Below are 15536 nucleotides of genomic sequence, written 5' to 3' on the forward strand. Positions count from 1 at the left end.
GGAGTGCCAACTTCATATGCGCTAGTTTAAACTATGGAAATTCAAGCATAGTGGGCTACACTGCTTCCTCACCTGCACCCCACCCTTTTGGTAGGTGGGTGGTTCTTACCTACGGCGATTCTTTCCAGGTCATAAGTGACATGTGTACCAAGTTTTGTTAAAAACGATTCAGTGGTTTAGGATCAGCATATGGACGAGGGACTAAAAGTGCATTTTGGTAGAGCTAACGTACCAGTTTTACGAGCGTCCATTTTCGCTAACAAACTCTGTGGTTTGCTAGCCAGATAGTCCCGATAGCTTCCGGCGGAGGGCTCTACGGTCGCAAATCACTTTAACCAGCACGTCCCGTGTGACACGGGGTGCTGTGTGTCTCGTGAGGTGGGATTTCGAGTATGCTTTCTCGTCAACGTCAGCTGCATCGTCCCCTGTGTGGACGGCTTTACTAAGGTTCCTGTAGCTTACCGGTTCTGCCTGTAGACACTCGAACCGTAGCAAGTTTGCTGCCGTCAGTGGATATGGTCAGTCTGTGGACGTACGCGATTAGCTGACAGGAATCTTCTCTTGCAGCCAGCGAAGCTGCAACTCTATAATCAAGGGCAGGTCCTCATTCAAAACTATTATGTGTAACATATAGTCTAATTTTTAGATTTCTTATCCGTTTTCGGGAACCTTGATTATCACGCTACTCAGTTCTCCAGAAGTTTACAGTGAAATTCGGAGATTGCTGTACGACTGATTACGCGCCTGGTTCAGAATTCCGTATTTCAAATTATAGCTGTTTGCTTATAAATTTACTTAGATTCGTTTCACGATATATGTACACAAATCTTTCTTTCGACTGCTCACTAGGTATTTACAAAACTTGTGTCTATGTAGATCGTCGTCTGCTGACTTGATTGACTGTCCCAAGTTACAGTAAGTGACTTATACAAAGCACACCTGAAATTTCTAATAATACTATGGAACTCTCAGCCCACTACACATCTGTTGAACTTGGCTAAAAAAGATGTTTTAGCACTGTTTGTGGTGTTGGTGAGAGTGTAGTAGATGTTGCAGAACGGAAAAGCGGATACGGGGGTGGGAGCTGAGGAGGGGGTTCAGACATCAGTTTTTTTTATAGTAGTAGTACTACTACTACTAGTAGTAGTAGTAGTAGTAGTACTGGCTTTATTCATCCGTAGATCTCTTTTTACAAGGGTATAGGACATGTCAAATTATTTACAAATTTAGATCAATTTAAAATAAGCTAATTCGTATACACATATATTTACAGACTTCTATTTAGAGACAATCATTAGATTTACTCCTGGTATACAATACTTTTTTACAAAAAAACTTATCAAATAAGGTAATGTCACATTGTTCACTCATATCTGACTATCAATCACTGCATACACTGCACACACACTGTTTCATAACACTTCACTCACTACACACACACACACACACACACACACACACACACACACACACAGACACAGACACTCACACTGGTGATCTCTGGGCCATTTTCTGTACCGCAACCTCCCATTTTCTATCCTGAAAAACTGAGTCAGCATCCCTCCATAATGAGTGAGATGTTGACTTCAGAAAGAGGAAGAGGTGTTAGTATTGTGCTATGCATAGCTTTGTGGTTAAGTATTTCTAGAAAGGAAAAAAAGAAGAAGAAAACATAAATTGAAGGTGTTATGTGGAATTTTGGGTATTTTATAATACTTATTATTATTATTTATTTATATAACATTTTTTATGAGACCCCTACACTGTTTTAGCTAAGTAATCCTTCAATGTATAAAATGTATTGCATAACAGGTTCTTTTTAAGCTGCATTTTTAAATAAGTGTATTTTGGCAATTTTTTCACCTCTTTTTGTAATTTATTGTAAAGTTTTATTCCTTGGTAGAAAATGCTGTTACATGTTTATTTTTTCTTGGTAAATGTATGTTGAGTCTATCTCTAGTTGCATGGTCAAGGACAGAGTTGTTTGTGCAGTAATTACCAATGTTATTTTTGATGTGTAAAACTGACTGGTAAATGTATTCACGTGGAGCATTTAAAATCCCCAGTGTTCTGAACAGATCTTTACAATGAGCTCGACTAGTATTTTTGGTTGTTATTCTTATGGCTCTTTTCTGGAGATTGAAAATTGTGTTAATATTTTGTGCATTTGTTCCCCAAAGAAGAATTCCATAGCTAAGAATTGAGTGTACATATGAGTAATATGTAACTAAAAGACACTGCATGTTACACACTGATGATAGGATTCTAAGGGCATAACATGCTGAAGATATTCTGTTTGCAAGTACCTTTGTGTGTTAACACCACTTCAACTGAGAATCAATATTCATTCCTAGAAATTTTGCATTTGTTACACAGTCTATAGAGGTGCCATCTATATTTAATTTAACATCATCATTTTTCCTCTTCAATCTGAAATTCATGGCATTAGTTTTCTTTATGTTCAATGTCACTTTATTACTTATTGACCAATCATAAACTTCCTTGAGAGTTTCATTTGCTTTCTCGGCAAAGAGTTCTCTTGTTTTCTCAGTGACTATAATACTGCTGTCATCAGCAAAGAGGATTTTTTTCAGCATGAGTAACAATACTGGGAAAGTCATTGATGTATATCAGGAACAGTATTGGTCCTCTCCAATATGCTACCTTGCGGAAACTCCATACTAATGCATTTTGGTTCTGATAACTGTTTTACTAAATGTTTAGATCTACTTGAAGTATGTGTTATCTCTACTCTTTGTACCCTATCTGTTAGGTATGACAGAAACCAGTCGTTAGCTACCCCTCTTATTCCTAATGCTTCTCATTTTTTTAATAGAATCTTGTGGTCGACTGTATCAAACGCTTTGGAAAGATCCAAAAATATGCCAGTGAAACATTCATCTTTATCAAGAGCATCAAGTACAACTTTTGTGAATTCCACTATGGCTGACTCCGTATTTTTGCTACTCCGGAAACCAAACAGTGATTTGCTTAAATGATTGTATTCATTCAGGTAATTCATTAATCTGTCTTTCATAATTGCTTCTATTATGTTTGAGAGTGGTCACATTAGGGAAATGGGCCGTTAATTATCTATGTCTTCTGCATTACCTTAATTAAGCAAAGGTAAAACTCTTGCCTGTTTTAACTGCTCTGGAAATGTCCCTGATGTGAAGGATTCACTTATTATGTTTGTTAAGGGGTCTTGTATAATTCCTATGCATTGTTTCAGTACACACATTGGTACTTCATCTAAGCCTACTGACATTTTATTTTTAGTTTTTGGATTGTTTTACTGACTTCATTCTCTGAAGTTGGAAGTAACATCATTGTATGTAGTGCAACATTATTTACAGGTGTTATATTTGTCTGGGGGAATTTTTGCTGTAACCTCTCTGCAATACTTGAATAATGTTCGTTTACATAGTTTGCTAAGTGCTGTGGATCCTTTATTGCTCTATCCCCCTCCCTTAGCAGTATGTTATTCTGCGTTTGTTTCCCTCTCCCCGTTTCCTTTTTTATAACATCCTAGACCGCTTTGCTTTTATTCTCTGCATTATATATTATTTTGTCATTAAATGACTTTTTGCAGCAATCAGCACCTTCCTATCGATCTTTTTGTATCTGTGATACAAATTTAAGAATTCTGGATCATTGCGAGTCTTTTTCATGAAACTAAGGCGTTTAAGTGTTTGGGAGGACTTCTTAATACCTGCTGTTATCCATCTGTTTTTGTGAGATGTTGAAACAGACATGCATACTTTTGGAAATGCCTTTTCAAAGTTCTATTTAAACAATGTGGAGAATTTAGAGAATTACATATTCACATTGGTTTCCTTATACAGTTCATCCCAGCTTTGTTTTTCTAGTTCTTTTCATAAATCTTTTATTTTGATTACTGATAGATGTCGTTTGTAGGCTCGTTGTTTAGGGAATGATTGGATGCCTGACTTTACTGTTGTTATTTGACAGAGATGGTCTGATAGTTCGAGATCTTTTACAGCTACATCACATTTTTCCCTGTCCATATTTGTGGCAAAATGGTCAATTACTGATGAAGTCGTTGTGGTAATCCTTGTTGCACTATTTGGCCAATAGGTACATACCAAAACTTTGAAGGATGTTTATGAAGGTGCTGCAGGATTCATTTATGATATTAGTGTTGATGTTAATTTCCCCACACAGAATTATGTTGACCTTTGTACATCAGACTTTATCTAGAACTTCTGTTAACTTATTGAAAAAAGTGTGCACACTACCACTGGGAGATCTATACACACACAAAATGACTAATTTCTTGGTGATATAAACCCCTGTTAATTCAATAGCTGATATTTTCAAATGTTTCTCTTCACTTACAGTACTAAGGTCATGTCTTGATTTGAACTGTGTTCCTTTCCTGATACGAATGCATGATCCTCCACCCCTTGAAGTAGTTCTGCACTAAGTGTCTGCCTTTTCATACAATGATAATACTACATGTTGGATTACTGTATCTCTACACCAGTGCTCAGTAATACAAACTACTGTGCAGTTCAAAGACTAGAGATCAACTTCTAAAAGCTGTTTTTTATTTTTTATTGATGGCATGTTTTGATGCAGAATTGTTAAGTCTCTTAAATTCCCCAAGTTACTCTTTCTTTGTGACATCTGGTATATGTGATGTTTGAGGTGTTAAAATCTGTCTTGTGAGTGATCGTTTCAGGGAAGCTATCTTGTCCAGGTCACCATCTATGTCATATGCCCCATCCCTATCCAAACTGTTTCCCACCCCACCCACTATCACTACATGGTCCTCTTTTGTAAAGTCCTTACATAAAGACTCTAGGTCATCTATCATATGACATCCAATCGCGAATTACGTTTAAAAATTATTTTAATCAAAATAAAACTTTCATTGGAAGAAAAAGTTATTTCCTATCAACCTTTTGATGAATAACTTGTATGTAGTTATGTGTCGTAATGTGAGATCTTGTTATTCTGATGCGAGAGTATTATTTCGTGTATCGCTAATTACCTCTACTAAGTTTCAGACTGAAAAACAGGTAGATCTATTAAAGTGTATAAACGGACTTACGATTAAACACTTTGAGAGCTTGTTTCTCAGGATGGGGCATGATAAGGTTACGATTGTGGATGGGGCCGTAATCAGTTACTCTCGGTTGCACAACCAATACGCAAACTTTAAGTAAAGAAATTAAAAGTTAAAAAAAAATTCTTAAAAAAACATAATTGACTGTATGGCTGAGGGCCATTTGAACCATTTAGTGACAACGATTGGTAGTAATACAACTCAAGGAAATACAATAGTCTTAAAAAATGGCTCTGAGCACTATGGGACTGAACATCGATGGTCATCAGTCCCCTAGAACTTAGAACTAATTAAACCTAACTAACCTAACGACATCACACAACACCCAGTCATCACGAGGCAGAGAAAAATCCCTAACCCCGCCGGGAATCGAACCCGGGAACCCGTGCGCGGGAAGCGAGAACGCTACCGCACGACCACGAGCTGCGACAATAGTCTTAAAGAATATGAATATGCAGAAGAGTATTTGTCAGATTGCGAAAAACTAACGGATGATCAAGAACCTGATAGTGACGAAGAGTTGTTACGAAGTGACGGAAGCCAGTCATCTTTTCTGCCAAGCCCACCGAAGAGGAAGATCTGGGGTAACTTTTGAAAACTGCATTCCAGGATTCTGGGGAAACTAAAAAATTTAGCTTCAATACAATACAGAAACGGTATCGTATGGTGCAAGGCATAGGTCAGGGATTTTCTCTGCCTCGTGATGACTGGGTGTTGTGTGCTGTCCTTAGGTTACTTAGGTTTAAGTAGTTCTAAGTTCTAGGGGACTGATGACCATAGATGTTAAGTCCCATAGTGCTCAGAGCCATTTGAACCATTTTTTGATATGCAAATGATTAGCTTTTTAGAGCATTCACACAAGGTTGGCGCCGGAGGCGACACCTACAACGTGCTGACATGAGGAAAGTTTCCAAGCGATTTCCCATACACAAACAGCAGTTGACCGGCGTTGCCTGGTGAAACGTTGTTGTGATGCCTCGCGTAAGGAGGAGAAATGCGTACCATCACGTTTTCGACTTTGATAAAGGTCGGATTGTAGCCTATCGCGATTGCGGTTTATCGTATCGCGACATTGCTGCTCGCGTTGGTCGAGATCCAATGTCTGTTAGCAGAATATGGAATCTGTGGTGTCACCGCCAGATACCACACTTGCTAGGTGGTAGCTTTAAATCGACCGCGGTCCATTAGTACATGTCGGACCCGCGTGTCGCCACTGTCAGTAATTGCAGACCGAGCGCCACCACACGGCAGGTCTAGAGAGACGTACTAGGACTCGTCCCAGTTGTACGGACGACTTTGCTAGCGACTACACTGACGAAGCCTCTCTCTCATTTGCCGAGAGACAGTTAGAATAGCCTTCAGCTAAGTCCATGGCTACGACCTAGCAAGGCGCCATTAACCATTTCTAGAGAGAGTCTCACTTGTATCATCCAGAATGCTGTATGCAAATGATGGATTAAAGTTAAGTATTCCAGCAGCTACGTACTTTTCTTTATAGCTCCAGTGGTGTCGCGACAGGCGTGAATAGAGGGACGAATGGAGACGTGTCGTCTTCAGCGATGAGAGTCGCTTCTGCCTTGGTGCCAATGATGGTCGTATGCGTGTTTGGCGCCGTGCAGGTGAGCGCCACAATCAGGACTGCATACGACCGAGGCACACAGGGCCAACACCCGGCATCATGGTGTGGGGAGCGATCTCCTACACTGGCCGTACACCACTGGTGATCGTCGAGGGGACACTGAATAGTGCACGGTACATCCAAACCGTCATCGAACCCAGCGTTCTACCATTCCTAGACCGGCAAGGGAACTTGCTGTTCCAACAGGACAATGCACGTCCGCATGTATCCCGTGCCACCCAACGTGCTCTAGAAGGTGTAAGTCAACTACCCAGGCCAGAAGATATCCGGATCTGTCCCCCATTGAGCATGTTTGGGACTGGATGAAGCGTCGTCTCACGCGGTCTGCACGTCCAGCACGAACGCTGGTCCAACTGAGGCGCCAGGTGGAAATGGCATGGCAAGCCGTTCCACAGGACTACATCCAGCATCTCTACGATCGTCTCCATGGGAGAATAGCAGCCTGCATTGCTGCGAAAGGTGGATATACACTGTACTAGTGCCGACATTGTGCATGCTCTGTTGCCTGTGTCTATGTGCCTGTGGTCCTGTCAGTGTGATCATGTGATGTATCTGACCCCAGGAATGTGTCAATAAAGTTTCCCCTTCCTGGGACAATGAATTCATGGTGTTCTTATTTCAATTTCCAGGAGTGTATACATCGAAATTGCGTGAAAAAGTAATCACATGTCAGTACTAGTCTAATATATTTGTCCAATGAATACCCGTTTATCATCTGCATTTCAACTTGGTGTAGCAATTTTAATGGCCAGTAGGGTATACTAGTAGTAGCAGCAGTAATGCATCATATCCGCGTGTGGGACAGAACGTCATTGACAACATCAAATATTCTGTTAATAATACGGGAAACAAATGACCTAAAAATTCTGGTCTGTAATTTTACTTCTGATTTGCGCAACGGGATCGGCACTGACTATCTGTCACCGTGACTTACGGCATCATTACTGTACTGACTCAGATATAATTAAATCACAGTACAAAATTTAGACTCCTGGGGTTACCTCATACGGCAGTTTTCATGTCACTGTTGCATATCATTAGATCATCATTGAAAACGGAACGCTTGAGTTGATGAGGGAGTGAAAATAGTTACTGACTGGAATTGACAAGGAACACCGTTGTAGCTGAATGATTTCCATTCATTATTCCCTAAGGTCCGCACATTCGTAAAATAATCCATTTCGTGCATCATTTATTAGTACCCAACGGGCACAGTTGTTACAGCTCAGCTTTAACTATCCTAATATACAGGGCGATTATAATTAAAGTTAATCTTTCCTTCTCTAAATCCTCGCACAAACGAAAAAATGGCTGACATCGAATAAAGTGTCCAAGGAATAGAAAAGTGACTGGAATCACTCAACAGAGGAAAGTCCATTGGACCTGATGGGATACCAATTCGATTCTACACAGAGTACGCGAAAGAACTTGCCCCCCTTCTAACAGCCGTGTACCGCAAGTCTCTAGAGGAACGGAAGGTTCCAAATGATTGGAAAAGAGCACAGGTAGTCGCAGTCTTCAAGAAGTGTCGTCGAGCAGATGCGCAAAACTATAGACCTATATCTCTGACGTCGGTGTGTTGTAGAAATTTAGAACATGTTTTTTGCTCGAGTATCATGTCGTTTTTGGAAACTCAGAATCTACTATGTAGGAATCAACATGGATTCCGGAAACAGCGATCGTGTGAGACCCAACTCGCTTTATTTGTTCATGAGACCCAGAAAATATTTGATACAGGCTCCCAGGTAGATGCTATTTTTCTTGACTTCCGGAAGGCGTTCGATACAGTTCCGCACTGTCGCCTGATAAACAAAGTAAGAGCCTACGGAATATCAGACCAGCTGTGTGGCTGGATTGAAGAACACAGCATGTGGTTATCAATGGAGAGACGTCTACAGACGTTAAAGTAACCTCTGGCGTGCCACAGGGGAGTGTTATGGGACCATTGCTTTTCAAAATATGTATAAATGACCTAGTAGATAGTGTCGGAAGTTCCATGCGGCTTTTCGCGGATGATGGTGTAGTATACAGAGAAGTTGCAGCATTAGAAAATTGTAGCGAAATGCAGGAAGATCTGCAGCGAATAGGCACTTGGTGCATGGAGTGCCAACTGACCCTTAACATAGACAAATGTAATGTATTGCGAATACATAGAAAGAAGGATCCTTTACTGTATGATTATATGCTAGCGGAACAAACATTGGTAGCAGTTACTTCTGTAAAATATCTGGGAGTATGCGTGCGGAACGATTTGAAGTGGAATGCTCATATAAAATTAATTGTTGGTAAGGCGGGTGCCAGGTTGAGATTCATTGGGAGAGTCCTTAGAAAATGTAGTCCATCAACAAAGGAGGTGGCTTACTAAACACTCGTTCGAACTATACTTGAGTATTGCTCATCAGTGTGGGATCCGTACCAGATCGGGTTGACAGAGGAGATAGAGAAGATCCAAAGAAGAGCGGCGCGTTTCGTCACAGGGTTATTTGGTAACCGTGATAGCGTTACGGGGATGTTTAACAAACTCAAGTGGCAGACTCTGCAAGAGAGGCGCTCTGCATCGCGGTGTAGCTTGTTCGCCATGTTTCGAGAGGGTGCGTTTCTGTATGAGGTATCGAATATATTGCTTCCCTCTACTTATACCTCCCGAGGAGATCACGAATGTAAAATTAGAGAGATTAGAGCGCGCACGGAGGCTTTCAGACAGTCGTTCTTCCCGCGAACCATACGCGACTGGAACAGGAAAGGGAGGTAATGACAGTGGCACCTAAAGTGTCCTCCGCCACACACCGTTGGGTGGCTTGCGGAGTATAAATGTAGATGTAGATGAACCACTGTTGAAATAGCACCACTGGTCAGAATGACGTCATACTGTAACGAAATATTATCGGAGAAGGGGGAAAACCTATGGCCGAAGAAAAATAAATAGTTACAAAACGTAGCAATAGATGGCGCTGTAAGCATCGCAGTTTAATAGTGGTCGGCTACAAATGACAAATATAGAGCAATGCCTAAGGTGTACGTTTGACGTTAAACATAGTGTACTGCTCATTGTGCATGGCTGTAGAGGTGTGATACCGTTAGTTACTTAAGTCCATCCACCACAGCAAGGTCATATTACATCGGATGGGAGAAAACAGTTTTTAATGGTCCTGAGGCCTAAATCGCAAAAAAAGCATCAATCATAATCAAATCGGATTATTAATTTCAGTGTCACGGGCGTAAAACATGTTCAGTATGCCACAAGCTTAAATCGAGAAACAGCATGTTCCACAACTGATCGAACCGTTCCCGGGGCCATGATGAGAATGTGTTGCGCAATATGTGCCGTCAATCCAGCTAAGTTTATAGTCGGAACACTGATCACAACATATTTCAGATAGCCCCATAGCCCGAAGTCACACGGATTAAGATCAAGTGATCGGGATGGCCAGGCTAAAGGGAAATGGCGGCTGGTAACTCCAACATCTCCGAAATGGCGCTTCAGCAGCCGCTTAACTGGATTTTCAATGTGCGGAGGTGCGCCATCTTGCATAAAAATGATCCCATCCACATACAAACGCTGTTGGAGAGCTGGAATGACGTGGTTGACTCATAGAGTTTACCAGTGACAGTACAGGTAACAGGTAACACGACTGGAAGCACCCGTCTCTTCGAAAAAATGTGGCCCTATGATAAATAATGCCATAAGCCAGCACCACACAGCGACCTTCTCAGGATGACGTGGTACTGGTTGATTTGCTTGTGGATTTTCCGTTGTCCATATTCAACAGTTCTGAGTATTGACATATTCTGTCAGTTGGAAGTGGGCTTCGTCTGTCCACAAAATCTTCCACAGCCAATCATTGTCCGGTTCCATGTGAGCAAGAAATTCTAAAGCAAAGGTCTCTTCTGCTGACAAGTCAACAGGAAGGAACTCGAGCACGTGGGTAATTTTGAACGGACAGCAAAGAAGGATGTTTCGTAGGATTTTACGCACCGTGCTCGCGGGTATGTCCAATGTTGAGGCAGTTCTCCGTGCACTACACGTTTGCACACCATCACTCGTCTCCTTCGGCACTGCTGTCACCACTTCTTCCACTTACATCGAATCAATCCGTTTCCTCCCTCTACAAGGTTGCACACCAAAAGAACCTGTCTTTTCGAATTTCCGAATCGTTTTCTCAAGACCCACGGCAGTCATCGGACCAACGCCTTTTTTCAAACCCTTCAGTGTCCGGAAATTCTGCAGAGCGACGTGTGCACAGTCATCATTCTTGCAATACAGCTTTGCTAGAAGAGCGCGATTCTGCATTGAAACAGTCATGGCGAACGTCGCAGACGCGAAAGGAGGAAAAGCCGTGTACCAGGCGTGTTTATGTTCAAATGTGTGTGAAATCTTATGGGACTTAATTGCTAAGGTCATCAGTCCATAAGCTTACACACTACTTAACCTAAATTACCCTAAAGCCAAACACACACACACCCATGCCCGAGGAAGGACTCGAACCTCCGCCGGGACCAGCCGCACAGTCCATGACTGCAGCGCTTTAGACGGCGTGTTTATACCAACTTCAATGGGTCGTGCAAATGACAGGTGTTTTCATTTACGTATTCTGACACATCTGTTAATCAATTCTCACACTGTTTTCTTTTTCTTCTGTCATACGTTTTCACCCTTCTCCGATAATAATCTGTTGCAATTTGACGTCATTCTGACCAGTGATGTTATTTCTACAGCATTTTGAAAGTTTGACTTTAATTATAATCACCCTGTACTATGGTCTCGTAATATCAAATCCTACAGATCACAACTGGGGATTGGTCTGGGACGTCCTCCGTAACTTAACTATCGTATTAACATATTAATTGAAACACACATTCTCTCATGCATGGAATCGATTGTATAACAAGAAAACTGTACCTCAGTATCTTTCATGACAAAGCTTGTCTGAAGACATATTAAATCAATTGCAATTAATCTGAAACTATTTATTTTATTGTCACAGATCTCACCAAAATATTGAACTATCTATCCGGGCTGTTTTCCCTCAAGTAAAACTGATGGAAGTACGCACATCATTTGCCTAAAAATATACTGATCACGGCATATTATTTACGCACCGTATCCTCTCGTAACATTCTTTACGCGTTTCTTTGTACTCATGAGTGTGTGCCATCATCAGATATTCTCTTATAGTCAGTATTTCGCACACGATACTTTTGCTTGACAAAGTTAAATTTAATCTCCGAAGCAACCATGCGCATTTACCAGTACAGTGCCGTTCCCGTAGAGCCGCTGGCCAAGTGGCTAATGTAGTCAACTACTACTACTCATTACTACTCATTATCTTTCTCACGGAGTACAGTATAAAAAAAAAGGTTTGAAGTAGATCGGAGCACTATGGAACTTAACATCTGAGGTCATCAGTCCTCTTGAACTTACAACTACTTAAACCTAACTAACCTAAAGACATCACTCACATCCATGCCCGAGACAGAATTCGAACCTGCGACCGTAGTAGTCGCGCGGTTCCGGACTGAAGCGCCTAGAACCGCTCGACGACAGCGGCCGGCCACAGTATCAAAAGCTTCACTCGATATTACTTACCTAAATTAGATTAATCACACAAATTTGCCAACTCAAATAATTAGCGTGGATGACTGTCTGTGTTGAACCAACCACATGTATAGTGATGACAAAACACACCTTTAATCTCACTGCATCAAAAACAAAATCAATTTATTTACTGAAATATATTTGAAAAATAAATTTCACATTGAAATAACTACATCCACAATCAATCCTGAAATTAAGAATGATTCAAGCACTTCTGGACTGCTTGGTCTACAATCTAACTGTGAAAAAGTATGTACATGAATTTACTCACCATTGAGGAAGTGCTTGATCTAATCAAAAATCTTCGCACTGCTTTCTTAACTAATCTCAACTTAGAAACTGAATCGTGATAATATCTCAATGGAGATCTACCACACGCTGTTACATCATTTTCTAATCAGATCCCACAAGATGGTTGATCTGAGACCAAGAATTCTAACATACTCGAATTTACCTGCCTGAAATTGGGTCAAGATTCTGAAAATCTCTGTTTGTCATAGGCTGTAGTCCTGAAAAGAAGGAACATTATTTCTATACGGTCGCAGGTTCGAATCCTGCCTCGGGCATGGATGTGTATGATGTCCTTAGGTTATTTAGGTTTAATTAGTTCTAAGTTCTAGGCGACTGATGACCTCAGAAATTAAGTCGCATAGTGCTCAGAGCCATTTTAACCATTATTTCTAATTGCGGGCTTATCCACACAATCTGCAGAAGATATTCGGAGCAGGCAACAAACGCAACCTTTCAGGGCAGGACAGTGCCTGGATATTGGTGCCCACATAGGGGACCTCCATCCTGACTGTGGTACGGTCATCCTCTTGCTACAGTGGTCAACCATATGCCAGACTGTCCACTACTTTGAGGTAGCTACCTTCTTTCGATTATTTTAGGTGAGCGACAGAATTTTCAAAGACGACACACATACATGCGCGCTCGCGCGCGCACATACATACACACACACACACACACACACACACACACACCATCCAGTTACAAACAAATCATAAAACAGTACAAATGAGGACATAAGGATCAATCGGGGAAGGATGTTTACATTCACATCGAAGAATCCACATCATTCTTTTCTGCTTCGACCACCGGTAACCAAATATCAAATAAATAAACCGAAATCGTGTTCTGACAAGAACAGTGATACAAATGAATATGTGAGTGGTGAAACTGTAATCATTCAGGTGATATTCCAATCTCTTTTTTCACCTATAGCTTTTACTCTCTATATCTCTCTCTAGAATGACGTAAGTTATTTCTTGCTGTATCAATACATGGCCCATAAAACTGTACCTTCCTTTTGTCCTTTCATCTATAGTTCTGCGGAGAATCCACTTTTTATCAGGTCACTAAATTTTCAGCGTCCTTCGCTAGCTAAACGGCAACATTCGACTAGAGAAACCAGCTCCGAACCGCTCGATCAAATTATTTAACATTTACTCCTATCAGCCTATCCGAATCGCGAGGGAAAGGAACGCCATTTCGTTTGCCAGCCGGCCGCTTTGGCTGAGCGGTTCTAGGCGCTTCAGTCCGGAACCGCGTTGCTGCTACGGTCGCAGGTTCGAATCCTGCCTCGGGCATGGATGTGTGTGATGTCCTTAGTTTAGTTAGGTTTAAGTAGTTCTTAGTCTAGGGGAGTGATGACCTCAGATGTTAAGTCCCATAGTGCTTAGAACCATTTGAACCATTTTTCGTTTGCCATTTGCTAGTCCCACTCACAGTATGTTTGTGAGGTTTCTCTTGGTTCTAATCCCCGTCCTAACCTTCAAATTTATCAGTTTATACGACAGGGTTGTAGCCTGTATGTTGAACAAGCAGTGAAGGAAACAAAAGAAAAATTCGGAGTAGGAATTAAAATCCATGGAGAAGAAATAAAAACTTTGAGGTTCGCCGATGACATGGTAATTCTGTCAGACAGCAAACGACCTGGAAGAGCAGCTGAACGGAATGGACAGTGTCTTGAAAGGAGGATATAAGATGAACATCAACAAAAGCAAAACGAGGATAATGGAATGTAGTCGAATTAAATCGGGTGATGCTGCGGGAATTAGATTAGGAAATGAGACGTTTAAAGTAGTAAATGAGTTTTGCTATTTGGGGAGCAAAATAACTCACGATGGTCGAAGTAGAGAGGATATAAAATGTAGATTGGCAATGGCAAGGAAAGCGTTTCTGAAGAAGAGAGATTTGTTAACATTGAGGACAGATTTAAGTGTCAGGAATTCGTTTCTGGAAGTATTTGTATGGAGTGTAGCCATGTATGGAAGTGAAACGTGGACGATAAATAGTTTCGACAAGAAGAGAATAGAAGCTTTCGAAATGTGGTGCAACAGAAGAATGCTGAAGATTAGATGGGTAGATCACATAACTAATGAGGAGGTATTGAATTGAATTGGGGAGAAGAGGAGTTGGTGGCACAACTTGACTAGAAGAAGGGATCGGTTGGCAGGACATGTTCTGAGGCATCAACGGATCACCAATTTAGTATTGGACAGCAGCGTGGAGGGTAAAAATCATAGAGGGAGACCAAGTGATGAATACACTGAGCAGTCAGAAGGGTGTAGGTTGCAGTAGGTACTGGGAGATGAAGGAGTTTGCACAGAATAGAGTAGCATGGAGAGCTGCATCAAACCAGTCTCTGGACTGAAGACCACAACAACAACACGATAACATGAATATGTTCGTCGAATTTCTTGCCCATCCCGACTCGGTAGGATGTTATCACTTTCTCACAAATTCGTCCACACTTGCATCTTATATACCAGTCGAAATCTTCCAAACCTTCAACACTCCCATACTCAAGAATGACCAAGTGAGCAAGTAGTTTCCAAGAATACTGGACGACAAATTTCACATATTTTCTTATCTTCGGTATTTTCACTGTGCGCCGTTTTAAAAAAAATGGCTTTTAGCACTATGGGACTTAACTGCTGCGGTCATCATTCCCCTAGAACTTAGAACTACTTAAACCGCCTAGAACCGCTCGGCCGCACCATTTTCACATATCGGGGCTGTGTCCGAAGGCAATGAACGCCTGCGCCCACCACTGCGCAGCTGCGAGCGCCCGTGTTATTCACAGCCAGAGGCGCCTCGGGTCCCAGGCAGCTCTCCAGAATTGGCTGCCGGCGCTGAGACGGACGTCCGGCGTCGCGTCGCCCTAACTCAATTTGAAAGCTCTCACTGTATTGGCCGGAAGGGCC

Source organism: Schistocerca cancellata, chromosome 2, assembly GCF_023864275.1.
Source record: "Schistocerca cancellata isolate TAMUIC-IGC-003103 chromosome 2, iqSchCanc2.1, whole genome shotgun sequence".
NCBI classification, from domain to species: Eukaryota; Metazoa; Arthropoda; class Insecta; order Orthoptera; family Acrididae; genus Schistocerca; species Schistocerca cancellata.